We start from the raw sequence: 14,783 nt of genomic DNA, 5'->3' as shown, positions 1-14,783 counted from the left end.
CAACAGACCATGTATGACCACTGCAGTACTCTTACACTGACAACCATCAGAGCATACTGTGGCTATGGGGGTGTACACAACTTTATTGATTTTACACGCACATCCTTGATCTGTCATGGGACCACATCACAGCATACCTTAGCAGTACACGAACCCGATATGTGATATATGTCCTGTACTTTCACATGCAGTGTCTACAGATTGTGTTAGGTGTTTAGCTGCTGACCACAATGCATACACACAATGTGGGCATATGTGTGAACACCCTTATCATGATGGTTTATTGCATCTCTTGTGTGTACTATAGCAGTCACTGCTCCTGGCAGGGGTATATCAGCGTGGGTCATCTGCATTAGCCAGTGTATGTTCAGTCTCCCTACACATGTCCCCCATTCTGCATGATTGCAAGGTCTACTCATGTGCACATCCCATGGTGTTCACACACTGCCGTCACTTTTGCTGTGTGGGTAGGCTTATAGCTGTCACAGGTCCTGAACCTGACTATGTGCAGATAGAGCCATTTCTACCATCCTTAGAATCCCTGCTGCAGTGCACTGGTGTGTCATGCTGAGAATCCCCTCTTCAGCTTTTATGCAGATGCATGACAAGTAAGCCCTACACATGTGTGTCACTTTGCAGTGTCCCATACACTGAATACCACATGTTGCAGCCTAGACCCAGCTGATAATGTGGACTACTGAAATGCCTTATGCCATAGTGTATCTCTGCAGCAGTTGCCATTGTCCTACTGGTATATACACTGGTGTTGCGCTATATATGGGTGTTGTTCCGAACAGGTCACTACTGTAGGCCATGTCTACTACCAGTATGTTACTCCCTGTGGACACATTCTGCAATGACAGGATGTTAGTCATCATGCAGGTGTCTGACATACCCTTCCAATACCCCATCATGGTCACCCCTGTGATGCCGTGCATTTAACAGCAACAATACGTGCACATGTACAGCATGCATTCTGGGTAGGTGTATTAGATGTGTGCATGGAATATATTATCACCATTACATGCCCTGTGTGTTGGAAAGCATCTACATAACACATACCAGCTACAGGCTGCTGCCTTGTTGATATCCCAGAGGGACTTACATAAGAGGGTGAGAGATGCAATGTCAGTGGCCACACCTGTGGCAGTTCTACAGGGTGGGTGCAGTATTACCATACATCAATGGTACATTCCCACGATACAACCACATCTGGACATCTGTTTATCAATACAATGCAGCAACACAATATATCAATGACATGTCAGATATGCATGATCTACCTGTACCAATGTGGATGTTTGCACAACAGTGGTCTAGTGATGTGCCCTGTGTCTTTACCTGCATGATCCTCGACTGGTGTGTGGGTGACACACACATCCACGAAGGAGTCCAGTGGTTGTTGGTTGTCCGGACGGGCAGGTGCCACGAGGCTGGCCAGGAGCTTCTCCACATATGTCGGGGGATGGATGGCATAGCCCCCCCGTGTAGAGGTGATCCCCCCAGACTGCAGCAGCATGCCTACGGGCATTGTGAAGCAGGTCAGTACAATGATGCCGGACCTGCTCATAACTGCGGTTGTGCAGTCCGACATCATTGACCCTGTGGACTAGGTCATTCCACAGGGTGGTCCACTCCTGCTGCTCATATGCATGCCTGCCAAATAGCCCTGGATAGTGCTGGATCATGTGTGCTATCAACATCTCATTCTCCGCATGGAAATAGGTGGGCAACTGTGCATGTACCATCTTGGTTGAAAGACATAAAGATGGAAATAGGTCTGAGCAACTCATATGGCAAGGTTACCAGAGTTCGTAATACACATCTCTGTCACCCCACCATCATATCAGCCTCAACAAACTGTACACACAACTTATTAGGTATGGCTACACCTTAACTACTGGTTGGACAGATACTGTATTGTACCACAGCTTCTGCTATGTGATTGCAGCCATGTCCCCTGTGTGGACAATATCATAGCTGGCCTGTTACAGACTATTCACCTGCATGCCATTGTCAGGGCCACTATGGTTACATATATGCCAGTGGTATGGCTGCTCTGAGATTGCTGCACATATGAAAGTCTGTGTTATTGGGGATATCTATGCATGCTGTTGGACATGCAATGGGATTGTGTAGACTATTACTACTAACATATGTTCTATAACAGTGACACAATAACATGCATATGTTCAATTGACCAGCAGAGCCACCTCTCCAAACCCATCTGCCCATGATACCTGGCCACATCACATGTGTATCCCATCCTAGGGCTTCCTCATATACTGTTCCAGCAATACCATCAGGTGGAACCACCCAGGGGATGTTGCCCCCCTCATGTTCTTATCCCCTGAGCTCAGGTCTAGCGTCTGTTCCATACTGGGCTCCACAGACACACAAGGTATGTGCTACATCAGTCTGAGGCACCCAGCACATATTCACAGTGCCAACATGCTCCTCCTGCTCAGCCTCCAGACCAGGCATCTTCAGAACGTGGACTGCTGTTGTGAGTAGCAGTGGGTGGGAGGCTTGTACCCATTGTGCCCATATTGGGTCCCATGGGGGGGTCCACATCACAGACCACACAAACCATCCATGGTGTTTACCCACCACGTGTCACATACCACCCCTGTAGACTGTTATCTATATCTACCAATCTTGACCATCTCCACACGTGTACCTGCCATATGTCCCCATATTCCCATTGCATACTTCACAGATGGGGGCAATGTGGTCGCAACAAGGGAATAACATGTGAGATACCCTTCCATGTTGCACACACTGCCAGCTGTAGATATCTGTGTGTATTGCTATGTGTGTTGGTACCTCACACATAGCACTCATCACTGTGGTAGTAATATAGGGAACATGTCTTTACATACATATATGTTTGTGTGTGTGTGTGTTTGTATATATGTACACAGATTCTGTTCAGAAGTTTGAAATACTGAAATCTCAAATTTCAGTATTTCAGGCCAAGAAGCTGAATCCACATAATAACAAAAGTTTAGAAGCGTGAAATTTAAAACCTTGAATACCTGAGGTTTTGAATTTCATGCTTCTAAAGTTCCACTATGGTTATGTATTCAGGTTAGTGTGTGTGTGTGTGTGTGTGTGTGTGTGTGTGTGTGTGTGTGTGTGTGTGTGTGTGTGTGTGTGTGTGTGTGTGTGTGTCTGTGTGTGTGCATGTTAAGGGGTTTGGGTAGGAGCTGTGGTGTGTGTCAGTCTGTTTTGTTGCTGTGATGTGTGTGTGCGAAGAAAAAGTAGCTTGTGTGGTGGTGTTTTGTGTGTGTTTGTATGTAGTGTGACCTCGGAGTGAGAATATTTAAGTGGGGGTGTGTGCAGGGGGGTGTGCCCCCCTGCTTTCATGTAGTAGAGTGATTGTGTGTGTTTGTGGCGGATGCTGTGTGTGTGTGTGTGTGTGTGTGTGTGTGTGTGTGTGTGTGTGTATGTGTGTGTGTGTGTAGTAAAACTGCGAAATTCATAACTTCTGGTATTCGAGTTTTTGAATTTTGTGGTTTTTATTTTTTGTTGTTTTGTGGATTCCAATTCTTGGGCTCGAGATACTGAAATCCGAGATTTCAGTATTTCAAGCTTCTAAAGTAAATCCATGTACACACGTGCATATAGGTATATAGCTATATATGTGTGGATATAAGTGATGCACATATGTGCACATGTATATGTCTACACATGGGTATATGTATATTTCTGGACATACATGCTGATTTACATATATATATCTTTATATATTATATATCTGACATATGTACACATATACATACTTATATGTGGGGTACATTCAGATATCAGCTCCACAATCTCACAACACCTTCCTGCACAGCTGCACTGTTCGGCCTTGCTACAACACAGGCAGATGCCACATATGGACATGGCCTGACATTGGGGGCGGTATATGTAAGACCCAATTGCAGATAACCCTACTACACACCTATGGCATTCTGGCATGCTACATTACAGATTCACCTGAGCATCCTGCTGGTGGTGGGCTGTGGCTCCCACATGTTCATCATAATGGCATTACTTCTACCACCAGCTATTGGCCATGTAATATACATACTTCCATTTACACAACACACACTATGATGGCTTACATCTTGTCTGTCAGTGCTGACCTGCACAGTTGACGGCTATGGCCCACTACCCACAGGGACAGACACTATTGTCCATAGCAGTTGTTCAGTTGAACATCATCACAACACCTGATGTCACATATAAATCATTCCACATCATCTATGCCATTATGATGGACCAGGTACTACATTCTATTACATGTATATATACTTCACATACCTGTTGTGGGAATGATGTCTTGTTGAATGACAGCTGGCTAAATGCCTTTGACGTAGGCTTTAATTTTGCAAAGAATTGTCTTTCTTTTTTTCTCTCTCTTTCTCTCTCCCTCTCACTCCAGTAAATGGATTGAGCTGCCTTGCATAGATTGCAGCCTGGCTTTATTAGGTGATGCACATGATCAGGTGATGGCCTCTGCACCAATCAGTGTCCTCCACTTGCTAAATGTATGCAGCTTGCTGTGTCGTACTTCCAATTACCACTGTCATGCCAACCACCTACTATAAATCTCTACATCATGTGGACATGGAGCCTTTACCTTTCCTGTGTGATGGACATCCTTCCTGTGTCTGGGCATCAGTGTTACAGACAGCAGGTAGCAATACCTCTTACAGGAGAACCGGCACACTCAGGCCGGCTACATATTTGTAGGAGATTCCAGAACTACAGACAGAGTGTGAGTAGAGTTGTGTTATGCTTTGTATAGTACTGATGTTACAGGGTGTGTGTGTGTACATACTAGTTTACCTTGGTGCAGTCTGTCTGCATAGCTCTCAACTGTGGGCCTATCATCTTGGTGGCCAGAGGTGTGCCTATAATGTTTAGTCTGTCCACCACACAGGTCCTGTGTCAGATATTTCACTGGCAGTGTGTGTGTTGAGTGCTATCAGTACATGGCTACATCCATTTATGTTTCTAACCTCAGTTCCCTGACTAAGGGTATGATACAGACTATCCTGTAACACCAGCAACTTGCTTAGTGTATGGAAACAGTTTTACACATATGGGCCTGTGTTCCAGCCTCTGTTCTCCACCTACATACCAAGCTTTGCACATATGACATGCTGCCAGGGGTTGTTCTGTAGTGGGCTGTGAGCATATCATGCAGCCATCAGTCCACTTCTGCTGTACCCCCCACACATACAGTGGGGCTGGGGCCATATATGTGTGGGCTTCACCTACAAAATACATGTGTGCCCTTATGCACTTTAGTGGCCAGTGTATGTAACAGAGGTATATGGCCCTGTATTATTGAGTTTAGGGGTGGGGTGCACCAAATATAACCTAGGCTATTACAAAATGCGGGGGTATCAGGGGTGAGTTGCTTTAAGGTATCTGGATGTACAGTACCATACAATTCACTTATATGTACATTACTTACATATATTGGGTTAATGCAGGCCTACTGCCTCCTGCCATACAGACTGGTCTGTTTGACAGTGTGTTTGTGATGGTGTCAATTATGCCTTGTTATGTGATAGTTACATCCCATTTATTCAACTGAAGTCTTTACCACCTAGTGATTTTGTACAGAGTGTAGATAAAGGCTGCTGAACTATACACCTGCATTACTTACTGTTGATTGTTTGGTATCCTATGGCCCAGTCTGTCTTTACTATTGTACAGTTTGAAGGGCTTGGCCTGGACAGCAACAGTTGTGAATCTTTCCAGACTACTGTATTAATATAACTGTTTCACAGTTGCATTACTCTGTTTATATGGATGTCAGTGTCCGAACAGCTATATTACATGGCATATAAAACTGTAATAGTACACAAATAAAGGTTTTCCATTTCTGCAAACCTGTGTGTGGTGTTTTATCCTATGACCTCTCTGAGGGTATATGTTGCAGGCAACAATTGTTATTTGTATGGGTGGCCCATACAGTGTCCAGTCGTTAAGGTGTTAACTGTAGGCATAGTGGATGTTCCATATTGTGGGCACCTTCAACATATGTATCTTACTGTACATATCTCTGCATGTGTATGTGTAGTCACATGTATAGCTATATATATGTATATATACATATATATATATATATATATATATATATATATATATATATATATATATGTATCTGCATATATATGTCTGTGTATATGTATCCTGGGGATGTTGGTAGCTTCCACATTTTACATTTCCTATGGGAGTCAGACTGTACTGCATGATATTTTACCAGTACCAGCCTGACATCATACAGGTGGGATGTAGTACTGTTAACATCTTGTGCCAATGTCATGTCAGGTCCCGTTTATGGGATCTGCAACACTTGGTAGTGTATTGCAGGGCAGATATCTTTGGCTGTGGGGGGGTATACCTATTCATACAAGACGGATATTGTTAGGGGCCTCTCAACCCCATTAACGGTGCATGTGGACATATATGTTTTAGTTAATCTACCATTGTTATCTGCAGATATATGGCCATATATACCTATATAGATATATGGGTCTACTCCATATGACCTAAATTTCATTTGACTGAAATTCATTTGACTGAGACCAACACACTGAAAGCTCAAAAGAGTGAAAACTCATTTGACTGAAACTCATAACACTGACACATTAAAGTAAAATGTATATGCTCTTTTCCCCACTGTAGTGTGATCCTGGAGTTAGTATATATAGTTAGGGGGGCACAGCACCCCACATTGGGGAGTGTGGGGAACAAATCCCCCCACATACTTTATACATTTTAAAACATACACGTGAATGTTCCCACACACAGTACCAGATTCCACATTACTATTAAACACATACATCTCACTCTGTTACTGTACACACTCTGACCAAAGCTTGACAAGTTGGGGTGTAAATGGGACAAACATGGCTTCTTAGTCACATAAGGTTTTGGTGAGTTGGTAGTGTGCCAGCTTTGTTCTCATAGCTGTGTGCCAATCAGTTGTATTCCCTGTTTGCTGCCTATATGCCTGGGATCATTCCACTAATTTCCCAGGGGGACAGGTTGATAGGCAACAGATATGGGCCACTTTACTAGACATTCTGGACATATCTGTACAGTTGTGGGACATGATTCTGTATGCAGACTACAAACACTGGCAGGATTTGAACCGTGGTTGTGTGTGCTAAAAAGCAACCATTCACATCTCGGTTGCATGTGCCATTCGGACTTTGTTGTCTGTGTTTTTCCTGTTTACTGACTATGTGTCTCTCAGTTGTACTAAATGGCCTCTGGGGATTACACCTGTCATATACAGGCATTACTACACATTCAATTTATGGTGCACAGTGCGGGTAACTGTGCTCAATACTAGAGTAATATTACTTGATTGCATATCTACATTACTGTATGACACCAGGGTGTACAGATGCAGTCCAGCAGTTAGACCTGTTTTGCCAGGCTATTACACTTTTATTGACTTACAAACAATATGAGACTCTTCCTGCCATATTCTTTAGTGTATGCAGTACTTGCCTTGAACAATACAGGTTTTAAACAAGCAATTAATTTACTGCTACTTTTATTTTTATTTCCTATGACAGTAAATACATGACTATTCCTGACCTGCCTCATGTCGCAACCTCGCCAAGCAACTGATGTGCACCTCCTGGTTCGCGGCCTGCTCCATTGCAGCTATGGGGGACATAAGTGGAATATTTAGCCATACCTATCCACGATATACCTGAGCTGACAATTATTACACACATATTGGGATGATACTCACACACAACTGGAACATCCCCTGCCACTCTTGCCTCCTGTAGCCACTACTCCAAGAGGTCCCCCTTATGCCGTTTCAGGTTGTCATAGTGGTACCTGACCTGCTCACCAGTTTGGGGTATGCCAGTGGCACTGACGAGGTCATGGGCAAGATTGTCTCAGGCCTCTGCCTTATATTGGGAGCCCTGGTACTGGCCCTGCAGCAGTCTCTGAGCATGGTCTTTAACTAGGAGTCCTGCCATGACCTTGGACTCCTCAATGCACCAGTGCTGCACCTGGGAGTTCACACCTTCTCCTATTACTGTCATAGTGCCTGCAAGGGGAAGCTACAACCAGTTATAAGATGTATTTCAGCCTCTTGGGTTTAAGTAGGGCCAATTTCCCGCACTTTTCCATGATTGGACAGTTTTGAAAAAGCTAAGCTATGGGCATATCACTGCTGGAGCCTTCCTGTGTCCTAACAGAGTGCTCATTGCTGGCTGACTTCAGAGTTGTGCACTGTTATTTTTGCTTCACTGTATAGTTTTTCAGATCTCTGCTGAAGGTGTCCCCCCCCCCATTTCTCTGTGTCTTAAGTTGGTATAACTGGTTTTACATCCTGTGTGTTATCTGACCATCTCAATGATTACTTGCATAAAGTTAGACCCTCTTAGTAAAAAAGTCTACATATCATTGTTGGAGTCTTCCTGTGTCCTGTCCTGTCAGACTGCTCTTCAAACTATTTGGAGATATACAGAGCTGAGTATATTTTTCTGGCACTTCAGAATTGTGTACTGGTAATTGTTGTTTGACTAATTTATATCATTGCTGGCTGACTTCAGAGTTGTGCACTGTTATTTTTGCTTCACTGTATAGTTTTTGAGATCTCTGCTAAAGGTGTTGGCTTTCCCATACCCACCCTCCTTATTCTTGTGTTGTTGTTTAAATTTGGAGGCTTTTGCAATTGCCCGCCCCCACTGTAGATTTGATCTGGGACACTCCCCCCAGTCCCATCTCTTTACCTCATTCTACCTAATAGACTCCTTCTGCACTTTTTAGTCATTTTAATTTAATTGCATTTTTAAACTGTTTGGTCTAACATTGCTACATACTCAAGAATGCTAGCTTGCACTGCATTTGAATTGTTTTGACTGCTGTTTTAGCTACTTTTCTGTATATATATATATATATATATATATATATATATATATATATATATATATAAAACAAAATACCTTTCCTGTAATTAGTGTAGTCCAGATTCAGATTTGCTGTATCCAGGACTGTATGTAAGCTTCTGAGCCCTCCCAAGCTTTCTGTGTTGGAGGGAAGCCTTCTAGCTTATCAGTGGGAGTGGTAAGCACTAGGTAACCTATCTACCACATAAGGAGTGGTTCTGGCCCAGAAATTGTAGTTATTGGCCGTTTGGGCAGTTTTTCCATCTCTCTCATCTTTCTGATTTAAAAGCCCACATTTGTACTTGTTTCCCCCCTTTCCTGTAACTAGTTTAGTCCAGATACAAATTCTTAGTTTTAGCACTTGAATTTGCTTATTCATGATCAGCACTTGTTCAGAACTTGTAAGCACTAAATAACTTACTAATTACAACAGCACTCAACCTTCCTCATTACCTAGAGGAAAACAGTTTTGGTACTTACTTTCCTCACTTGCTTAGAGAAAAACAGCTCTTTCCTCACTTATCTAGAGGAAAATAGTTTTTTTATTCAGGCATGTCCAAGGGACAGCTCCCAGTGTTCTCTCCTGTCTATCTGATGAATCTGGGCATCTTGGGGCAATGTAGAAATTGCCTCATGTACACAGACAACCCTCTCCTCCTACCACCCAACACTACAAACTGTGAGAGATGCGCTTATCTAGCCAAACTGGAGGTAAAGCTCTCTCCAATCAAGACTGAGCTTGACAGTCAGGAGGAGAAGGTAAACACTTGCACCACACCACACTCATCACATAGTCTCACTAAATCTACACCACCAAAATCCACACATAGAAACACAAAAACATTCACGGAGGCTCTTAATAATAATCAAGCAACAGAGACCTCCAAAGCAGAAATGCAAGCAACCTCCACCCCCAACACAACCCAAATGACACATAGCCCGCAGACTCAGTGTGCCATTCAACCACAGCCAATACGGCAAAACAACATACTCAACACACTAGTCATAGGCGAGTCTATAGTCAGGCACACTGATGTCCCACTCACCAGGCTAAACAAGGAAAAGGTTACTGTCAGCTGCCTGTCGGGTGCCAGGATCCGCCACATAACCCACACACTCAGGTCACTCCACAACAAGTACAAATATGACTCTGTCATTGTCCATGTTGGTGTGAACGACCTGAGACGTACCTCCCTGGACTACATGAGAAGAGACATGGAAGAGCTCTCCGATCTTGTAGCCCAGGCAGGTATGACCATAGCCCTGAATAGCATTCTGCCATTACCCAGAATGATGCCGCAGTACAAGGACAAAATGATTGACTTCAACAATTGGCTAAGCTTCTAGTACCATTCTAAAAGGATCCAGTATCTGTCTGCCTGGGATGACATGGTCGACAGACCATGATGGTTTGCCAGAGATGGCCTGCACCTGTCACCCCTGGGATTCTGGATACTGGCTAAGGTTGTTGGTGACCCTATACTGCCTTTTTTAGGCAAGGTTCAATTGACAAATTCACCACCGTAACAGGAACAGGCAAGCAAAAACTGAGGGTGATGCTACTCAATGCTAAAAGTCTAAATCTCAAAATGCACTCACTCGAGGCACTTCTTAAAATGGAGAACATTGATATCTGTGCAATGACTGAGACCTGGTTCAAGGCTCAAGAGCGCACCCCTTCACTACCAGGCTATAACTCATACCTCACTTTTCGGCCATGTAACCTGGACTGGAACACCAAAGGCAGAGGTGTGTCCATATTCATTAAGGATATCCACACCTCCAGGCTAGTTGCTCAGCATAATGCACCCAAGGTTATCAAAGTGCAACTAACTCTGGGCAAAACTGCAATTCAAATTGTAGCTTGCTATAGATCCCCCACCATGCCCCAGGATTCCCACTCCTCTTTTCTTGATGTACTGGAAAATATTAAGGTTCAGCCAAACACCCTAATAATGGGCGATTTCAACTACCCCACCATTAACTGGAAAAACTACTCATGTACCAACTCCTTTGCTCAACGCTTTCTGGAATTCATAAACTCCAATGACCTGGATCAACTTATCCACACCCCCAACAGGGGCAACAATATCCTAGATTTGTCATTACCAACATGAGTGACCAGTGTTCCACACATGAAGTCAACACCTCATTGGTCCGATCCAACCATAAGCTAATTACCATAGCTATCCACATCGTGCCCCCACCCCCCATTAAGGAAACCATGGTAAAAAATTTCTCCAAAGCCAACTTCATGCTTCTTAAGACAGAAGTGGTGAACTTCATGACACCCATGCAGATGGACAATACAGTTACGACTACTGAATCCTACACAATTGCACTTTATAAGCACTTACATGAGTGCATGGATCGTGCTATCCCAAACAGAACCAATACGCTATCCTCCAAAAAAAGGAAGCCAATCTGGTGGTCTCCTGCCATAAACAAACTGTACAACAGAACTATTGCAAAAGAGAGTAACATCCCACGAGTGGAGGAGCTCCCTGGTCAGCCTCAGTAAGAAGCTGCAATCCCTGATAAAATCCTCCAAAGCTAGTTACGAAAACAAAATTGCCAGTGATTCTAGAGACAACCACAAAGCATTCTATAGCTATGTCAAGAATCTCAATGGCAACACTCAGATCTGCTCTGAGTTAAAGCACAATGGCACTAAATATACAGACCCAACTGATATTGCCAACATCCTGGCAAATAGGTTCAGTGCTAACTTTACCCTCCCTCTCACCCCTCTAAAGAGCCCATCTCTATACCAGAAGAATGCAAAGTTCCTGTAATCATGGCTGCACAGGTAAAAACCACACTCTCCAAAGCCAAGAACACAGCATCCATGGGATCAGACAACATCCCAGGCTGTGTTCTACATGAACTACAGAATGAACTGGCACCTCACATAAGTACCATGTTCATCTCATAGCCTCACCTCAGGCTTTGTGCCTGCTGAATGGTGCACAGCAATGGTTATCCCACTCCACAAGGAGGGAGCCACCACGGACCCCGGGAAATACCGCCCCATTAGCCTGACGAGCTTGGTCTGCAAGGCCATGGAACGTATCATCATGGAACTTATAAACAAAGACACTGGTAATCTCCAAACTCTGGACCCCACCTAGTTCGGGTTTGTAAAAGGCAGATCATGTCTCCTAAACCTGATAGACTTCTTTGAAGCAGTCAACAAAGCTGTAGACAAGGGTAAGGTGGTTCACACAGCCTATCTAGATCTTGCCAAGGCTTTCGACACCCTCCCCCACTCTGGAATTAGAGATAAGCTCACTAAACTAAGTATAAATCCCTATGTCACAAGATGGGTTGCCAACTGGCTCACTGACAGAACCCACACTGTGAAAGTAGCACACTCCAAATCTGACTTCAGACCAGTGTCAAGTGGAGTACCACAGGGTTCAGTCCTGGGTCCTCTCCTGTTTGGTATCTAATTTTCTGAAGTACAGGCTAACACAGAAGTTCTTTGGCTAATGAAGTTCACAGAAGACTGCAAACTAGGAGCAATAATTGAAACTCCTAACGATTTGGACATCCTACAAAAGGGCCTCACTGAGACAGATGCCTGGTGTCAAAGCCATGGCCTCAAGCTCAATGCCAAAAAGTGCATTGTCATCCCCTTTGGTAAAAACTCTGTACCCATGAACTACAACATAGGAGATAGTATACTTAACATTGAAAGTGTGATAAAAAAGCTTGGGACACAGGTGGACAGTAGTATCTCCTTTGATAATCACATCACCATAGTAGTCAGGAAATCCTTTTATGTAGCACACCTCATCACAAAAGGTTTCTCATCCAGAAAAAAAGAGGTCATTCTTCCCCTTTACTCATCACTCAGTAGACCCATTATAGAGTACAATGACCCTTTTTGTATGTACCTCACAAGACATCTACAACAACTGGAAAGGCCACAGAAATACCTCACAAAGAGGATTACCAGCCTCAAACAGATGCCCTACACAGACCATCTCAAAAAACTCCAGCTTTACTCCATCGCATATCGCCTACTCAGAGGTGATCTCTTCCTAACATACAAAGCCATGTCAAACCCAGAGCTGTTGGACATGCTCCACTTAAAAAAAATCCCAATCCCTCTGAGCTACACACTCTAGAGACCTAAACCTTGTCACCACAATAAACAGAACATGCCGGAGGGATAGATTCCTGTCCCAGAGACTTCCCATACTCTGGAATAAACTAACTATCTATATCAAACAAAGCTCCTCATTAGCACTCTTCAAGAAATATCTTGATGATTGGATGGGAAATAGGAAATTCACCCTGGGGATCACCTCTGTGGCTCTGCTCGACAGTGGCACAGGAAAATAATTTTCTTGGGTGGCCAAAGCCAGGGTACATTTTTGGCTGGGCTTGTATAGGCCACAGGGCCAATAACCTAGTACCTACCTATGAACCTATGAACCTAAACCTGCTTAACAAAGGTTGGCATTGTTTAAAGGGGTCTAACACTGGGCCCATTGAGTTAGCTGGCCTACACATTGTTTATACCTCCTAAGCTGGCCTGTGCAATGCTTAGCATTTCTCACATTAGACTTTGCATTATTTTTTTCTTTTTGGCATTGATTTTGCATTACCTCTTATATATCTGCCTGGAATCCATGATTAATGTGTACATACACTCTATGGGGTCATTCTGTTTTATTGGGGACTTCAACACTCTATTACAATTACTCCTCACTTCTGGGCTTACTGATGTACTCCAGTTCATATATTTATGTTATCTAGTGGGTTATGGAACATATGACTGTATACCGATTCCTGTCACAGGTTCATTTTGGTTTTACTATGGTGAGGACTTGTTTGCTGATACCTCATTCTTCTGTACTTCTGTGATGGCTTGCTGGTTAATTACTGTGACTATGGTGTATAGGGTCCTGGGTTCAAGACCTGCATGGTTATTTTGTTGATGGCCAGAAAAAGGGCCATTGGATACAGAGTGATTAAAGCACTTTTGAGCATTTCTAAGTGTGTTTGCGCAGGTTTGTGCAATGGTAAGCACTGATAACCTATCATTACATCTGCTTACAGAGAGTTAGCTTATAAATTGCTTAACCAGTGTAGGCATTGCTTACCACCATGCAAATGGCCTTAAGCCCACTTACTAGTGCTTAAATATGCTTACTGCTGCTTATTTGTGCTTAAACCTGCTTACTAGTGCCTTATTCATTATGACACTGACATCTCACTTGTGCATTTACTGCAGTACTCCAGTTCAGGTAAATATGTTATTTAGTGGGTTATGCAACATAAATATTACTCATAACATGCTTTGCCATGGAAAATGGAATGTGCTGCAGTGGGACTCAAACTGGGAATGCCTGCTTGTAAGGCAAATGCTCTGCCCATTACACTATTGCTATGCTGTTTCATTTGCATATATCTTCTTTGTCATCCGCTTCAGCCATTTAAGCTGCATTAACCATAGTTAAGTGATGGGCATACTCGCTCACCTACAGTTAGCTTTAATCGGATTTTTAAAAAATAAATTAAGGGTTTCTTTATTTTATTTATGTATATTGTTGCTGTTGTACACAAGGGGACTGTTGGTGGGGTTTTGTGGTCACCTGTGAGTGGTCTTGCTCATTTCATACCCCTTTCTTCTGGTCTTCCTTGCGGGGGTGTGTTTATTCTGAGAGCTCTGCTCTCAGACACGCCCCCTGCACTCTTACACGCTCAGTGTAGGCCTATGAACTCAACAGCCACTTCCATGCAGGACTAAGACGCTAGTCTTGCACGGAGGAATAGTAAATCCAGGGGAAAGTGTAGATAGCTTAAGAAAAAATAAGATTGCATAGTTATGTGATCACT

The sequence above is a fragment of the Protopterus annectens genome, chromosome 3.part1 (genome assembly GCF_019279795.1).
Source record: "Protopterus annectens isolate FY-2018-M chromosome 3.part1, PAN1.0, whole genome shotgun sequence".
In the NCBI taxonomy this organism is placed as follows: domain Eukaryota; kingdom Metazoa; phylum Chordata; order Ceratodontiformes; family Protopteridae; genus Protopterus; species Protopterus annectens.
This window is presented reverse-complemented; position numbering follows the sequence as displayed.